Below are 16768 nucleotides of genomic sequence, written 5' to 3'. Positions count from 1 at the left end.
AAAATGATGACATTTAGGAAATACGACCGACTGATTCGTTGAGAAGAATAACATTAGCGGCCCAGCAGAAATATATTTACCTATTCCGGAGGAGATGTTAGGCTTCAGGGGTTTTAAAAAGTCACACAACACGCAAACACTGACGAACTCTTTATGTTCCATGTAGCTTCACACCAAAAACAATGTTGTGCATAGAAAGTAGAATGATGTGATGTGAAACAGTCTGGAGTTTCGCCTACTCGATGAGAAAGCGAGAGTGAGCGAGGGCCCAAGAGGCAAAGAAGAATATTGATGAATACTGGGATTCAGAATTACTCAGGAGAAATGCATCTAGAGAGTTAGAAAGCTTCAGAGGAGATGTCTATTAAAGCAATAAGCCACAAGAGGCCGTGTGTTAGAATGATTTTACCACAGGGTGTTTTTGGGTATGATGTGAAGCCCCTTAGCTGTGGTAAAAATCACTGTAGCATATGGCCTTGAGTGGGTTATTGCAGCAACAGCAATATGAAAAAAGCCATCAATGCCTGCTATGAGCTTAAATAAGCCTCAAAATCTAAATAAATGATTTATCCCCCAAGCAATATAGTTCAATAAAACAACTGCAGGGTGTTCCAAGAAATGTAGCAACTTGTCAGTGTGTGCATTCCTTTCAGTGACTGTTTCTGCAGGTTACATAGGTGTCTTTAAAAGTGAATGACTTGAATAATGTATTTAACCGATTTGTTCTGAAATGCTGATTCATTTAGAAAAAAAAGGGTCATTTAATTATTAATTTAACTAAAAAACAAAGAAGTGACTGTCTTTTAAGTGAGTTATTGAATTATTCATTCAACTGATTCGCTAAAAAAACAATGAAACATTCAGGAACAAATCACCATTACTGTGGTTTGCTTTATGTTGCAGCGGCTGAACGGAAACAGACAAAGTGACTGGCTATATTGTGCCTAAAAATGTAATTTACTCAATAGTATCTACTTGTTTACTGAGCTGTTTTATATCGCACAATCACACTGCCTCCTTCTTTCTCTGAAAGTGTTGTTTCTGCTGTTGTTGTAAGATAGATAGATAGATAGATAGATAGATAGATAGATAGATAGATAGATAGATAGAATACGATTCGATATGGATGGATGGATGGATACGATACGATAAGATAGACAATAACAACATTCTAGACATTATTCCCTTGTGCACATGGAATGGCAAGAAATAGATGTGAATGTTTAGAGATAAAAACATTATGTATCACCATATTCATGAAGGAGGAGGAGGCAGCCCAGTCTGTGAGACAACAGTATACAGCAGCCCACACATCGTTCAGTAGGTTGATGGTCTTCGGGAGAGCTAATGTGTCCCAGTGCCAGATAATATTGTTCAGTTTATATTGTTTATGGGTGTAGAATTCATAAATTATTGAATACATGACCATATCATTAATTTTCACCGCTAGACAATATTATGTATATTCGGAATCAACCTGGGGCTCTATAAACAGGATTCCAGACAGACAGTAGCCTACATGTCAAATATCTGCCACAGAAATTCCCCTCACAAATGCCTTGCATTATACTGGAAAACTGTCAGTCAAATCAAGCTGTCTGACTTAACCATTCAACCTCTGAAGGCTCTCTCCCTTCAGACAATCTGGTCCTCTGGGTTCTGAAATATCTCACAAAGTCTCACACAAAAAGCTGTCGATTGCATTGCAGGATTTGTTCACTGGTGAAATACTTCTTCACCATTTGATTTCAACTGATTATCACTTTGGAGTTTTTTTTCCTCCTATTTGCTAATGTGTAAAAACACAGAGAAGCAAATTCACTGAATAGCTGCACTACTTAGTATGCAGTATTTCAGTAGGAAAACATGTGTCTTATTCACTAACTTCACAATCCAGCCATTGAATGCCCAGAAATAGTTCTGAATATGGTCTATAGACAATATAGTAGCCTATATATAGTCAGGTGTACGGATACTGTATAAACAAAATATATACATTACATCAGCAAAATATAGAATAATGCATATAGAAGATATGTACAGTAGCTACAAAAATACATTTTAAGGAAACTGATTGAAGAGAGGTATAATATTATTTTAAATAATCATATCCTCTCTCAATCAGTTTCCTTAAAATGTAAAGAAATTTAATTTAAGAAGTTAATTTGAATCAACAGTATTTGATGCATAATATTGCAAGAAAAACAATCTGAATTCTCCCGTTTTTTGTTTTTTTTTTCTTTAAAAGAAAGCAAAGATCTTGGTTGCAGTGAGGCACTTGCAATGGAAGTGAATGGTGTATTAAAATACTCACTGTTTCATTTAGTACAGCCAGTGTTGGGAAGGTTACTTTGGAAATGTAATAGGTTACAGAATACAAGTTACCCTATTTAAAATGTAATAAGTAGTGTAACTATTTCAATTACTTTATTAAAGTAATGTAACTGATTACATTTGATTACTTTTCTAAATTTCTAAAGTATGTTTTCATCTGTTAATCAGTGAATCATCTCTGAGACAGTATGTAGACTAAGGCTTTCAGCAGCAATGTGGGTTGATGTAATTACAGTAGCAGATGTGGTGCACTGCAAATTCAAAGAAGAGAACCAATCAAAATAATCTGAAGAGTATCGCTTTACTAAACAGCCTTTAAATGACAGGAGGCATTGTTCACATCAAAAACAAGCAAAGCACCAAATTAATATCATACAACATATCCTACATTTTTACAGAAAATATTTAGCTGTAACCACCTATGTAATCGTTAACATTTTCATAAGTAACTGCAATTTAATTGCATATTTTTTCTCGGTGACTGTAACGGATTACAGTTACATTTATTTTGTAATTGAATTTCATAACGCTGTGTTATTATTTTATTTATTTTTTTAAAGAAACACAGGCAGAGTCAAAATTACTTTTTGTGATAATCAACATTATGCCACAAATGCTGTTGACTGAGCTTAACTTGTACTGAACATGGACTATTCTTTCAAGTATTTGCATTGCTCTCATTCATTTACACATTTAATGAATTGTCTCGCAGCCCAACAAAGGATAAGCTGTATAGAGAATGTATGGCTGTTAATGAATTGGTGCATATTTGGAGGATTGTCTGCGCTCAGTTCTCTCCCCTGTGAAGACAAGCACAGTAAAGCAGCATCTAATCTCTTTGGCATTGCCCCACTGACAGTCTGGGTTGCATCAGCCAGAGTGAACTAGAATGAATGCACCAAGACTCAACGAATTCACGCAAGAAGTCAACACACGTGGCTGCTGCTGTCAGTGAATAGCCTCGGAGGTGAAACGGTGCAAGTGCATGGTGTCTAGAGGAATATCCATAAGAACTAAGCAAATTAAACTGCCTGGGCCATTCACTTGTTCAAATATTAAAGCTCTTCCATATTTGCCACTTAATGTGATTTATAAGGACACATCAAAGGATCGGCCCGTCCTTACTAAAATTAAGTTGTCATAAAGGTTTCTGTAGACGTCCACGTCATCGATCTCTATACCTGGGCAGAGGCTGTCAGCTGTAGATCTAGACTGTGATGATAATTAAAGTGTAACTGACAATGATGATTAAAACGTGAATGAAAATAGATCTGAGACTTTCAGCGTCCTCTATGTGACTTTGGAATACCATATCATGGCACTCGCTTATTTTTTAAATTTATTTATTTAGAGGCACTGAAAGGTCCAATGATCAAGCCTTTATCTTTTGGAAAATCATGAATTTTTAAACAGCATGACACATTATATTTAGGTGTGTATAGTTCAATTTTCTTTTTGAAGCTTTTGACTATTACGATTAGTCGCGATCCAACTCATCCAAAATAAAAGTTTTTGTTTACATAATATACGTGTGTATACTGTGTATATTCATTATGTATAAATATATACATGCATGTGTTTGTATTTATATAAGGAAAATATGTTGTTTATATATCATATATAAAATATAAGAATATGAACATATAAATGTATAAACATGTAAATATTAAAAAAATGTATACTGTATATGTGTGTATTTATATATACATAATAAATATACACAGTACACATACATATATTATGTAAACAAAAACTTTTATATTTAATTTGGAATGATTAATGGTTTTTATTTAATTAATGACCCCTTCCCCATTTGTACATTTTGTAATAATGAATTTTTCGACTATCAGAGCAATTGAAGCATGAAGTACCACCAAGATATAAAGCAGTCAACATGATAAAACAGAACTGCAGTAGTCTCCAGACAGGTTTTTCAAAGCTGAACTAATTTTATCTTGACACAACATCTTAAAAACATGGAGCCAATGGTCCTAATCGCTGAAAAAAAAACAGTATGGTGTGCCCTAATGGCCATGTACGCATAAGCAAACAATTAAAAATAGTCCAAGAACACATCCTATGTGAACAACCTTGGAATAAACAACAAACTTGGTTGCAAAGTTGATTGCTGTGTGCATATAAGGTGACTGAGAGGCTGATATTCAGTGATACAGAAATAAAACAAACAGCAGACTGCCTCCAAATCACAGTCACTTGAAGGTTTGTCTAGGCAAACACTGATTTATGCAATTAATTTGCTTATTTACTCAGCACATCATGTAACTGATTTAATTTTATCAGCTGACAGAACTAGAACTGAAGCAGAAACAAACTAAAATCATCTGTTATCACACTTCAAACGTGGGTATACGTTCATTCAGTGTCTGAAAGCTTCTACAGATATGGGAGCGATGAAAGTCTTAACGCTCACAGTAGCGAATTAAAAAGGGGCAGATCCAATCAGAGAGGAGGACACTGGGGCTTTAGAGCAGCCTCTCGCCGTGCCACTATTCAGGTCATTGAGCCTTTCCAAAGAGGACTTACCCTGGTTAAACTGTCTAGTGATCACATGCATGTCTGAGAATCGCCATCAGTAGCTGGCCTATCCCTGTGGGAGAAAAGGAGAAACTAATTAGAAGCTCATATTCACATATATATACAGGAGAGACGTCACTTTGCGCATTAGAATGCGTAAGAGCAATGACTTCGTCTTAGTCATCAAAACAAAAACGCAAAAAAAGTGAGATGGACTTTCATTATGCAAAGCCATTTACTAACCTTTTTAAACTGACAAGAAATAAATTAATAATAATAATCAAGCTGGCAATGAAAGTCCTAGCCAATTAGCGCTACATCTTCTGACCTGCCTAAAAAAAAGCACATGGGACAAATAATATTACATAGCAGCTCTTTTCAACGCTTTGACTTTTTTTTCATGATGAGTGGTTTACCCATGGATAATTCCTCTATTTATATCTCGCAATACTTCATGCCTTTGGAAATTAATATTCACTGCTCAAAAGATGCAATGATATGCTATGCAAATAAGATGACACTAATGAGTTAGCGATTATTAACACTCCATTAATTCAGTACGTCTTTTTCTGTGAGCTCCATGCACATCCACACAGAGTGCTAATGAATGTTCGGCACAGCAATGTAAAAATTCTAACAAAAAGACGATTAACTACGGACAAGAAAAAAACAGTCTACAGGGATAAGGTTTGAGTTTTAGATTTCAGGTATTACATCTCAACGGAATGAGAAAGTAGCCTGAGCACAAGAACAATTTAAGTACAGCTTCCAGAAAGACAAGAGACATTCTGCTAATAAGCAAGTATGCATTGTTTACTAAAACTATTCAAAATAAATCTTCGATAAACCTGACATAAAATGAAATATAAATATTAGATGAAAAATTTTAATTAGAAATGTTGCCTTGGCATCTAACTGAAATAGATATGTACTAAAACAAAACTTAAATAAAAATAAATGAATGGTAATAGAAATAAAAAATGAATACTAATCCAACTGACAAAATCGCATAACAAAATTACTAAAAAAATATATGAAAACTAATAAATACAATAATTAAAAAATATTTTTGTAAACCTGAATACGTAAGTTTAAGTTGAGTAACTAAAAGCACTAAAACAAAATCTGAAATAAAAATAAAGTTAATAAAAATATAAAAAGACAATTCCAACTAACAAAACCACATAGTAAAGTTACTGAAATTGATTACTGAACTACCAAAATTAAAATATAACATTAAATTGTAATTCAAAATATTAATAAATACTATAATAACATTATAAATGCTACTAAAATAACTTTGGCATTACTGTAAATAATATTCATACACGCAATCTGATTAACAGATATATACATATATTCCTCATAGGCTATGACACTATTGATCTGCAAAGTAAACATGGACCATAGTGTGTACCAGAGGAGTAATACTGTATGTTACTGTACGAATGTTAATTGAGCTGTCTGACAGCTTGTTTTTTTTAATGGGAATGTTTCGCCTGATGGAGGTCTTGGGCATCTGCTTGAGGGGAGCAGCTGAAACCAGTTCTGTTCTGGGTGAGATATGTGCATTTCAGTGTATGTTGAAAGTGCAGCAAGGTGAGCATCTGAGGGGAGATCAGTGCCTGTGACCTTTGAGGCTTTAGTGACGATGTGATTTTTTTGGTTAGGAAGTTAGCACTGCCATTCCACACACTGATGGACAATGTCAGAATCCTTTCCACAATAGCAGAGTAAAATTGGACTAGTAGGTGCTGACTGACTCCATCTGAGGATGTCTTTGATGTGCCTTTCTGATGAGGAGGTCTGTGTTGAGTTGTCATTTTAAAATGCTGTAAGTATGAGTGCCCAGGAATTTAAATAAGTCTGTAATCATAATTTGCATTACACAGTTTTCACCCTGTTTGGCTGAGAAGACTTGAACCAGTGTTTTGATTCAGAATAACAATCAGAAATTAATCCTTAATGTGACGTTAGTCTGAATGACATTATGCCACAGAAAATGAAGATGAATGAATATAATATTAAGGCCATTAAGTGTACTTAAAGAGAGCACACTTCCGTGTCTGTTTATTAACACACTTAAGTACACTTTTAAAAAGTGCACCTTGCAATAATGTCACATTTTAAATCAATGTTTTATTCTTTTGTCATGCTTCTACACTTATTTTGAGTATACTAAAGCACATTTAAAGTACTTGAATATAATTTTAACTGTAGCATGTAATTCAATATTACAGTTATCATATCTTAAATTTAGTTAATTGCAACTTCATTACAAAGGTGTAACTACAAATATAATTGCATTCGAAATGAATGACTTTCAAGTTTCAAGACAAATGACATTCAAGTGTATTTTAGTTTACGCTTGTCAGTACATTTGGCAGTACAGTTATTAATTCAAAGACAAGAAAATTAATTATGAAATTACAAAAAAATATGCCCTACATGATGGGTCAAAACGCACTCTAAAGATCAGCTATGTAAATTAAAATAAGTGTATTTTATTTTCATTTAATTGGAATTAACATGCAATTAAGTGTTCTAAAAAGTTTAATTCAGTTTGCATTATATATATACAGTGGGTACGGAAAGTATTCAGACCCCCTTAAATTTTTCACTCTTTGTTATATTGCAGCCATTTGCTAAAATCATTTAAGTTAATTTTTTTCCCTCATTAATGTACACACAGCACACCACATTGACAGAAAAACACAGAATTGTTGACATTTTTGCAGATTTATTAAAAAAGAAAAACTGAAATATCACATGGTCCTAAGTATTCAGACCCTTTGCTGTATATATATATTACTATTTCTCAATAACATGCCACTAATAAGCATAACAAAGATGTTTGCGCTGCTTCTTATTAGGACTTTATCCTTAATAGCTAACTTGTTGCCTCACATTTACTGGAACTTCACAAATTCTTATATATCTAGCATTGCAAGGGTACTGAAACTTATTAGATTTGAAGGTCTAGCATAAGGAGTTGTTATTAGCTGTAGGGTATCAGACTGAATCAGACAATTTAAGATTCGATCAAGAACATGGTTGAAACTCGAGGAGCCGAATTCCACAGAAAGACCCAAGACACAGGATGTTCGTAAATCAGATTCTGGCACCACAAGCCTGAAGCAAGTCCACCAACTAGCAGCTTTGAGTAGCTCACAGCATTTAAACAAAATAACACTTATTGGCAATTCCAAGGAGATTGTCAATTTTGGGGCAAGTAATCAAGATTAATGGTCAGAGATGCACAGCGTGACCATCACATGTAAACCAGTGATAGTAATCACGATCACGAGCTCTTTGGATTGACTACCCCCACCTAGAAGACAAAGACCAGACTGAGATCCCTTAGGAGACCTTTTAACCTCTCTGGTCTTCACAGAACATGTCCACATACATCCACAGAATGGCACAGAAACGGCCTTTCCGTGTATATATGCACCTAAATGACACTAAAATGACTTGTGAGCAACTAATCATTTCTATGCATAACTCCATATTATGTATCTAACCCACACATTAGACTATCATGTTTTAATCACGTATTGTGTATGTCTTGTTTTATAACTATTGAATAACTTCATATTCATGTTTAGTATGTGTGTATTTGAATCTTCTTGCTTGAAACGTTTCTTCCAATCAATTCTTTGTCAATTCTCACTTTCTCTCTTTCTGCAACTTGTGTGAATGTGTGTGTTTATGTGTTAGATTAGTTTATATGTCTTAGTTTTATCCAATAAAGCCTTATTTATATTGAAAAGAGAAGTATCTTGTGTTTTGTGCTTACAAGTTAATGTCTTAAACTGCCAATCTTGTTACTGTGCTAATTAATAGTGTTTTCACTATACTTTGGATATTAATATCCATTGCAGAGTTGATGTTATACGGCTCGTTCAATGAATCGCTGGCCGTCTCAGTGATCAGCCGTAAAACAGTGATTCTGTCCAAATTCCCTATACAATCTTAAATGATTCCCTTTGAGCTAAATTGACCTGTTTCCCTTACATAGCCAACAGCTTTTATTGTTGTTACACTATACAATAACTTACAATAATAATCACCATTAAAATCCCTTACTGTAAATGCCTAAAAACAATCATTTTAAAGCGTTCCTGACTCTTACACCTATAATTAGCTTTCGTTTGCTAATATCAAGCCTACTAGCATTCACACAGTTAGCTGTTTTTCTAGGACTAAAACCGATCTCAGGATTTTAAGAGTACTAATACCTTTTTCAAATAAATAAATAAATAGGTTTCCCATGGAAATCTCCAGCACTGCAACTGTCAATAAAGCAGGGAATTGTTGATGTGGTATAATTAGCTGGTCAGGCCATCATTTGCATTCCTCTGAAAGAGGTCTCAGGCAGCTGTCATACAGCAAAAGCCTGTGAAACCCCAAAAGCGGCGGAACCCAGAGCTCCGCAGAGACGAGGTTCATGGATCTGGGTGCTATTCTTTTAGTTACTCATCATAATGACTCCATTTAGCTGGTCAATGACCCATTTAATGGCACAGAGCAGGCTTTGGAAGCACTGCATCCTTGGCAGGGCAGATTTTGCAGCTGCCCTGGCGTATGCTACCTTTAACCCAAACTGTGGCCCCTCTCAACAACCCCAGCATCCCTGCCACTTCCTTTATGCGGGAACCAAGAGGAGCTCCAAATGTGACTTCTAAACTTGGAACATGTCAACAGCCCTATGCACAAACTGCATGGAATATAATGTTTAGTTTAATGGATTAATGGAAAGCTTATATATAAAATACAACAAATCAGGATTTTAGAAATCAAAGCATCTTATTTTTGCCTCACATGACCTTTTTTTCTTCATGGCCATCTTAGACGCACACCTCATGTGCATACCTGGATACAATCAGACTTTATTTTATTTAATTTAATTTTTTTGAACGATGTTATGGATATAATTAAGGATATCAGGTTTTTTGTTTTGTTTTGTTTTTACCTGCAGTGTAGTCATTCACAAGCTGCATGCAGAATAAATATCTGCTTCATCGATGATAAACAATAGAATTTTCTAAAATGGATTATATTAACCTCATATGGCGCTCTTTTCATTATGCGTCTTATAAAGCTTCAGTGTGAGAAAATTTGATGTGAGAAATCACTGTCTTAATGAATCAAAGTGAATCATGAACAATTTTAAAGCTTTTTGCAAACCTGTTTGACCAATTCGATCAAAAGAGTGATTTATTTGTAAATCTGGCATCATCCACTTCTTAACAGCTGCCAGGAAACAAACAAAATATATATATATATAGAAAACATATTAAATGCTTGCCTTGTGTAGTTGGCTATGTTTGGACTGCAGGCAAAAGCGGACTACATTTAGCAGCACAAACTGATCAATCTGATCAAGTCCATTTTGAAATGCAACTCCAATTCAGTGCTGAGAGTCATTCCAGAGATTTGACATACTGGCAGTTCTTTGGTCACTAGGTTAAGAAAGCAGTGAAGGTTGTTCTCTTGCACATGCAGGTCAATTCAGGACCATCACTAATTCACACTTGAATCTAACAGTGGCCAAATTAACAAACATTAAATAAGAATTAAGTACTAAGACTTGCAGTGTGAACATAGTCATTGTGACAAGACTCTGACCTACATGTGATGTAAGCATGGATGTGCCGGTGCCCAAAAGGAGATCAGACCCCATATGGTCCTGAGGAGCATATCACTGGCACACTAACCATGAGCTCCACAGCGGCCCGTGCATCCTACTGCCGCTCAGCTCTGATTGATAGCCTCTGCTCAGCTGCTGACAAGTGAAGGAGGCTACACATGGGTATGTGGGCAAAAATAGCCCCGCCATGGTCCTCTTTAGCTTTGCCGCAGCTGCTTCAGATAAAAAAACAACAACAACATATTCATTGCACATCTTCCAAGACCTGGTCTTTTGAAATGCAAAATTGAAGCACCCTCAGGTTAAATATCTGATCTAACCGATCGCCTTCATTAGAGCAGTAAGAATGTGTTTAATGCACACAACAGCCATTGATTTCCTTCATCGATGTTGTTAATAGAAATGTTCATTAATGGCATGTTATCCAACATGCAACTCCACAGAGCTAAATGATTTGTTTCATAACATTTATGACATTTATAACATGTATCACTGACGCCAACTGTAATAAAGCACAGAAGCCTGTTAAAGGGATTTTCCCTGGTGCAGAAGCATTACTCACAGGCTTTTGGATGATTTCAATATAATCTCATTATCCTCGGCATCCTGGTGCTCCTGACCTTTGGAACTGTTCCTACGGTCTGGAACTCCCTGGGTAGATGCAAAATGAAATGTTTTATGTTAAGAAACTGCACTGGTCTAATGCCCTCTTTAGCACTTGCTCTCTGCATCAGAGCAGCTTTGTATTAAAAGAGACTTTTTTTCCTTTATTCATCCTCACAGGTACAAACAGGGCCTTGTTCCAAGGTAAAAAGAGCAAGGGACTAAAGAAGAATGAAGCAGTGTAGGAAACAAAAGAGAAAAAGAGAGAAAAAAAATATGAAGGACATATTTGTTTGGAGCGAACTGACAAGGCCTTTTTATTGTCAGTGTGTGTCAGTCTATTTGTTCCCAAAAGGAGTCAGGCAAACCCAAACAACAGAGGGGAAATATACTGTCAGCTGGGCTTTATTGACTTCACTGCTCATTCCAGCCATGCTGAACTCTGCATGTGGTTATTATGAAATACACAGAACGTCTGTTTGCATGTGCAACACCAAAACAATTGAAAAAAGGGGAGAGATATGAATTATCTTGCTATCAGTATAAATCAGTAAGAACTAGCAAAATAATATTTTCCTGTACAAACAAAAGCACAAAAAAAACATCTACATGTGCAGGGAAGTAGAAATGGTACATATGGTTCATTTGATTATTGAAATGAAGATCATTTTATCTACAGAACTCTGTGCTTCTTTCGTTATGCATGTTATTGACCTCTGACCTTTATACAGCAAGACAGAATAACTGGCTTCGAGCAACTTATGGGTTATTTACACGAAACATGTTTTTGCAATTCAGCTGCACTCATTTCCATTGTTTTTCTACATAAATTCTACATACATTTTCTATGCATTCTTGTCTTTTCAGTATCTCACACATGATAGGGCTCTCTGCAAATCCTAAGCAGTTAAAAGAAGTTCAACGGCTCAAGATCTTGCATTCTTTTTTATTTTTATTTTCATTCCACTACTATGCCTTGTGTTTAAACGTAAAAACCTGTTCTGTGTGAATGGCCCCTAATGCAAAAAAAAGAAGAACTGGATTAGATATAATAATCTGAAATTGGTATTTAATAGTTAATTGTTTAATTAAAACATGTTATATTGTAGCTGAATATATTTGCTAACCAGTTTATCCACCTCACTTTTCAATGGGGAAGTAAGCTATTTCTCGTAAATGTGTGAGACGTCCGATTCATTAGCCGCTATAGTTAAATAACTAGAAGAAGAACAAAGTGCCGTAAACTTTAAAACCGTTTGCCCTACAAACCAGTGTGCTTATGATTATGATAATACATTAAAATAATATCATACCAAATACCAGTTTACAGTAATAAGTGTAACATTTTGTATAGTGGAAGCCTTGGCACATTCACCTTACAAATAGTTACGTCTTTAAAAATAAAGTAGATCGAAAATTTGCTTGGTTTGCAGATTAATAATAATTTCTAAATTGCTTTTGCCACTTTTTGTGTAGTGTTTGCTTTTCTAACAGATTGCTTTTCTACACTGTGAAGGATTATTTGTTCTTAATTAAAACTCTAAGCTATTTACAAGTTAAATAAAATAAAATAATGTTAACTAAAATGTGACCCTGGACCACAAAACCAGTCTTAAGTGTCAATTTTGATAGGACAATATTTGGCCGAGATACAACTATTTGAAAATCTGGAATCTGAGGGTGCAAAAAAATATCTAAATATTGAGAAAATCGTTCTTAGCAATGCATATTACTAATCAAAAATTAAGTTTTGATACTTAATTTACAAATTAAGTATAAATTTAGGAAATTTACAAAATATCTTCATGGAACAAGATCTTTACTTAATATCCTAATGATTTTTGGCATAAAAGAAAAATCTATAATTTTGACCCATACAATGTATTTTTGGCTATTGCTACAAATATACCCCAGCAACTTAAAGGGGTTATATGATGTTACTAAAAAGAACATTATTTTGTGTATTTGGTGTAATGAAATGTGTTTATGCGGTTTAAGGTAAAAAAAACCCCATTATTTTCCACATACTGTACATTATTGTTTCTCCTCTATGCCCCGCCTTTCTGAAACGCGTCGATTTTTACGAAGCTCATCGGTCTGAAAAGCGAGGTGTGCTCTGATTGGCCAGCTATCCAATGCGTTGTGATTGGCCGAATACCTCAAGTGTGAGATGGAAATGTTACGACCCTTAACACACTGTGATGCCGTGTCCCGGCCGGAGCGACGAGACAAAAACATTAAAACCCATTATAAACGAGGCGTTTGTTGCATCCATTGGGGACATAATTACAGATTATAATAACTTGTAATGTCTTTTTACACGTTGCATCGTGCCGCGTAAACATAAAACCATGTCTGCATTTGTGATCGGAGAAATGACAAACAACAAGTGCTACTCTAAACTGATCAAAACTCACATTTGAATCATCAGTGGCAAATCCTTTAAATATAAAAAACTTACTTACAGTCTGTGAGTCAGAACAGCCGGCATTGTAGTCTACTCTCCCAGGATCAGAAAACAGTCCTCCATAAAATGTACTGCACACATCTGAATATTTGGGTTGAAGTGTTCTGGAACACTGTTGTAAATACAACTTAACCACTGATTTCTAGTTGTGTCCTTTTTTGGAAGACCAAACAAAGTAGTTTCGCTTTCACAACGAAACACACAGCGTCTTCAAGACATGGCGGCAGCAACAATACTACAGCGAGAATAAAAGTTTACGCCTTCTTTCTTTGCGTGAACATTTGGGCAGTGTTATGCAAATCTTCCCACACAGTGACATAGACATGTGGGGGCGTTTTAGAACGAGCCGTTTTAGGTAGGCGTGGTTGACTCTTAACTTTTATAAAGAATATCTCTTTTAATTTGAGACTTTAGTCTTTGCAACTTTACAGTTCTTCTTTATGCACCAAGAGCTTGTAACACTCCAAAGAGAAAGGAAAATTTTAAATAGCATCATATGACCCCTTTAAGACCCCTGTGGTCCAGGGTCAGATATCAATATTTAATGTCAATATACAGTAGCTATTTATTTGGTAAGTACTTCTGCAATAAGAGAGAGAAAATGTACATTCAGTCAGTTACTGTTGTGAAATAAACCCCTCAGAATTAAACTCTAGAATTATTCCTCATTCCATCACCACTGAACTTCTGAAATTTTTAAAGTATAAATATTTCACATTATATATTTTTTTATAAAAATATAATAAATTAAACAGAGTACAAATAAAAAAGAACCAGCAACAATATTCGCTTAATAAGGGTGAAACGCGAGTGAATCCTTTGCCACGAGGTCCAAGAGCAGAGAGAATAATCTTTCAAAGGGTTGCGACTTTGAACAGCGTGTGTTTTCTGAGAATCCCTTTAATGCTCCGGGGTGGTACCTACTGATGCAATAGCCCACCTTTGAGCAGGGCTTCTTTGACGTATGGCTTAAGACAACCTCCATGCTGCAGATCTGCAGGGAGAACGCCACTGAAAGAGAGGCTAAAAGAAGCAATTTTTATATGACAGTGATCGAGTAACACTGGAAATATTTTGACCATATAATAAATGTGACTTTAATTGGAAAGGAAAAAAAGGCATTGTGATATTGTGTTGTCACGCAGAGAGATATCAATCCCACACTCATGGGATCACACGCACAAAAGCCATCAAGAGAATTATAATAAAAGACGGTCGGATTACATTGCACGCTTCCTCGTGTTGTAGACTGGCAGCAGCAGCAGCAGGAGACGGAGACGAAGAAAAATACTGAAGAGACCTCTGTAAACATGATTTCACATCTGAGTGACTCTGTCTCCGTTAGGCCTGGAGGAAGAAAAGCAAAAGCCACACTGTCCGTTTCCCCCTAGTGAGATGAGGAGAGAGTAAAGCTTGAACTGTTCGACCTCCAAATAGCCAGAAAACACTTAGACCAAAAATAAAAGCATAAAATCTGCCTTTTGCTACAGAACTGCCTTTGTGAATTGATTTTTACCAGGGAGGGCCGATGGGATGCCTTTACATACCCTCAGTGTTGGCACAAATTCAACACGAGTTCAGTCAGGGCAACCTCTACTGGGGAATTTTCTCATAGAGAATTCTTACCATAAAAGACTTACACAATTCCCACTAAATCCATGATTATTATACAGGAGATTTATCAGAGATCAAGGATATCAAGTTGTTCTATAAATGTTATAAAAATATAATCTACTGTGTTAATTAAAGAGTTAAGATCAAGATTAAGAACTATTATTTTAACAACTCTTATTTGTTTAGTTAGTTAGTTATGTATGTATGTACACTGAACAAAATTATAAACGCAACACTTTTGTTTTTGCCCCCATTTTTCATGAGCTGAACTTAAAGATCTAAGACTTTTTCTATGTACACAAAGGCCTATTTCTCTCAAATATTGTTCACAAATCTGTCTAAATCTGTTAGTGAGCACTTCTTGCCGAGATAATCCATCCACCTCTCAGGTGTGGCATAACAAGATGCTGATTAGACAGCATGATTATTGCACAGGTGTGCCTTAGGCTGGCCACAATAAAAGGCCACTCTAAAATGTGCAGTTTTACCGTATTGGGGGGTCCGGGGGGGGGTCCAAAAAACAGTCAGTATCTGGTGTGACCACCATTTGCCTCACGCAGTGCAACACATCTCCTTCGCATAGAGTTGATCAGGTTGTTGATTGTGGCCTGTGGAATGTTGTTCAATGGCTGTGCGAAGTTGCTGGATATTGGCAGGAACTGGAACACGCTGTCGTATACGCCGATCCAGAGCATCCCAAACATGCTCAATGGGTGACATGTCCGGTGAGTATGCTGGCCATGCAAGAACTGGGATGTTTTCAGCTTCCAGGAATTGTGTACAGATCCTTGCAACATGGGGCCGTGCATTATCATGCTGCAACATGAGGTGATGGTCGTGGATGAATGGCACAACAATGGGCCTCAGGATCTCGTCACGGTATATCTGTGCATTCAAAATGCCATCAATAAAATGCACCTGTGTCCGTTGTTCATAACATACGTCTGCCCATACCCTAACCCCACCGCCACCATGGGCCACTCGATCCACAACGCTAACATCAGCAAACCACTAACCCACACGACGCCACACGCGCTGTCTGCTATCTGCCCTGTACAGTGAAAACCGGGATTCATCCGTGAAGAGAACACCTCTCCAAAGTGCCAGACTGTGCTGTGTGATAAAACTGCACATTTTAGAGTGGCCTTTTATTGTGGCCAGCCTAAGGCACACCTGTGCAATAATCATGCTGTCTAATCAGCATCTTGATATGCCACACCTGTGAGGTGGATGGATTATCTCGGCAAAGGAGAAGTGCTCCCTAACACAGATTTAGACAGATTTGTGAACACTATTTGAGAGAAATAGGTCTTTGTGTACATAGAAAAAGTCTTAGATCTTTGAGTTCAGCTCATGAAAAATGGGGGCAAAAACAAAAGTGTTGCGTTTATAATTTTGTTCAGTGTATGTACAGTATGTATGTATGTATTTGTTTATTTATTTATGCATAACTATTTGGGAAAAAACTGAGAGACCCATTATTAAATAATATAATAATAATAATTATTATTATTATTATTATTATTATTATTATTATTATTAGAAAAAAACTGAATCGGGGG

At 36.0% G+C, this 16768-nt stretch overlaps 1 protein-coding gene across 2 annotated transcripts in view; it reads right to left on the bottom strand.

Annotated features, from left to right (window-relative positions):
* elfn1a (extracellular leucine-rich repeat and fibronectin type III domain containing 1a) overlaps positions 1 to 16768 on the bottom strand; it is a 112547-nt gene that overhangs the window by 39050 nt on the left and 56729 nt on the right. The window contains exons 1-2 of one of the 2 annotated variants that reach the window (XM_016267331.1): positions 11085 to 11147; positions 4879 to 4942 (exon numbers count right to left, since the gene is read on the bottom strand). The gene's annotated coding sequence lies outside the window, so the exon portion shown is untranslated. Of the gene's footprint in view, positions 1 to 4878; positions 4943 to 11084; positions 11148 to 16768 lie in introns of those variants that run through there. The other variant, XM_016267330.1, reaches the window with a different exon arrangement.

The sequence above is a fragment of the Sinocyclocheilus grahami genome, unplaced genomic scaffold (assembly GCF_001515645.1).
Source record: "Sinocyclocheilus grahami isolate Dianchi unplaced genomic scaffold, SAMN03320097.WGS_v1.1 scaffold37.1, whole genome shotgun sequence".
Lineage (NCBI taxonomy): Eukaryota > Metazoa > Chordata > Actinopteri > Cypriniformes > Cyprinidae > Sinocyclocheilus > Sinocyclocheilus grahami.
Note: the sequence above shows the minus strand (reverse complement) of the source record. Positions and strands in the feature narration are given on the sequence as shown.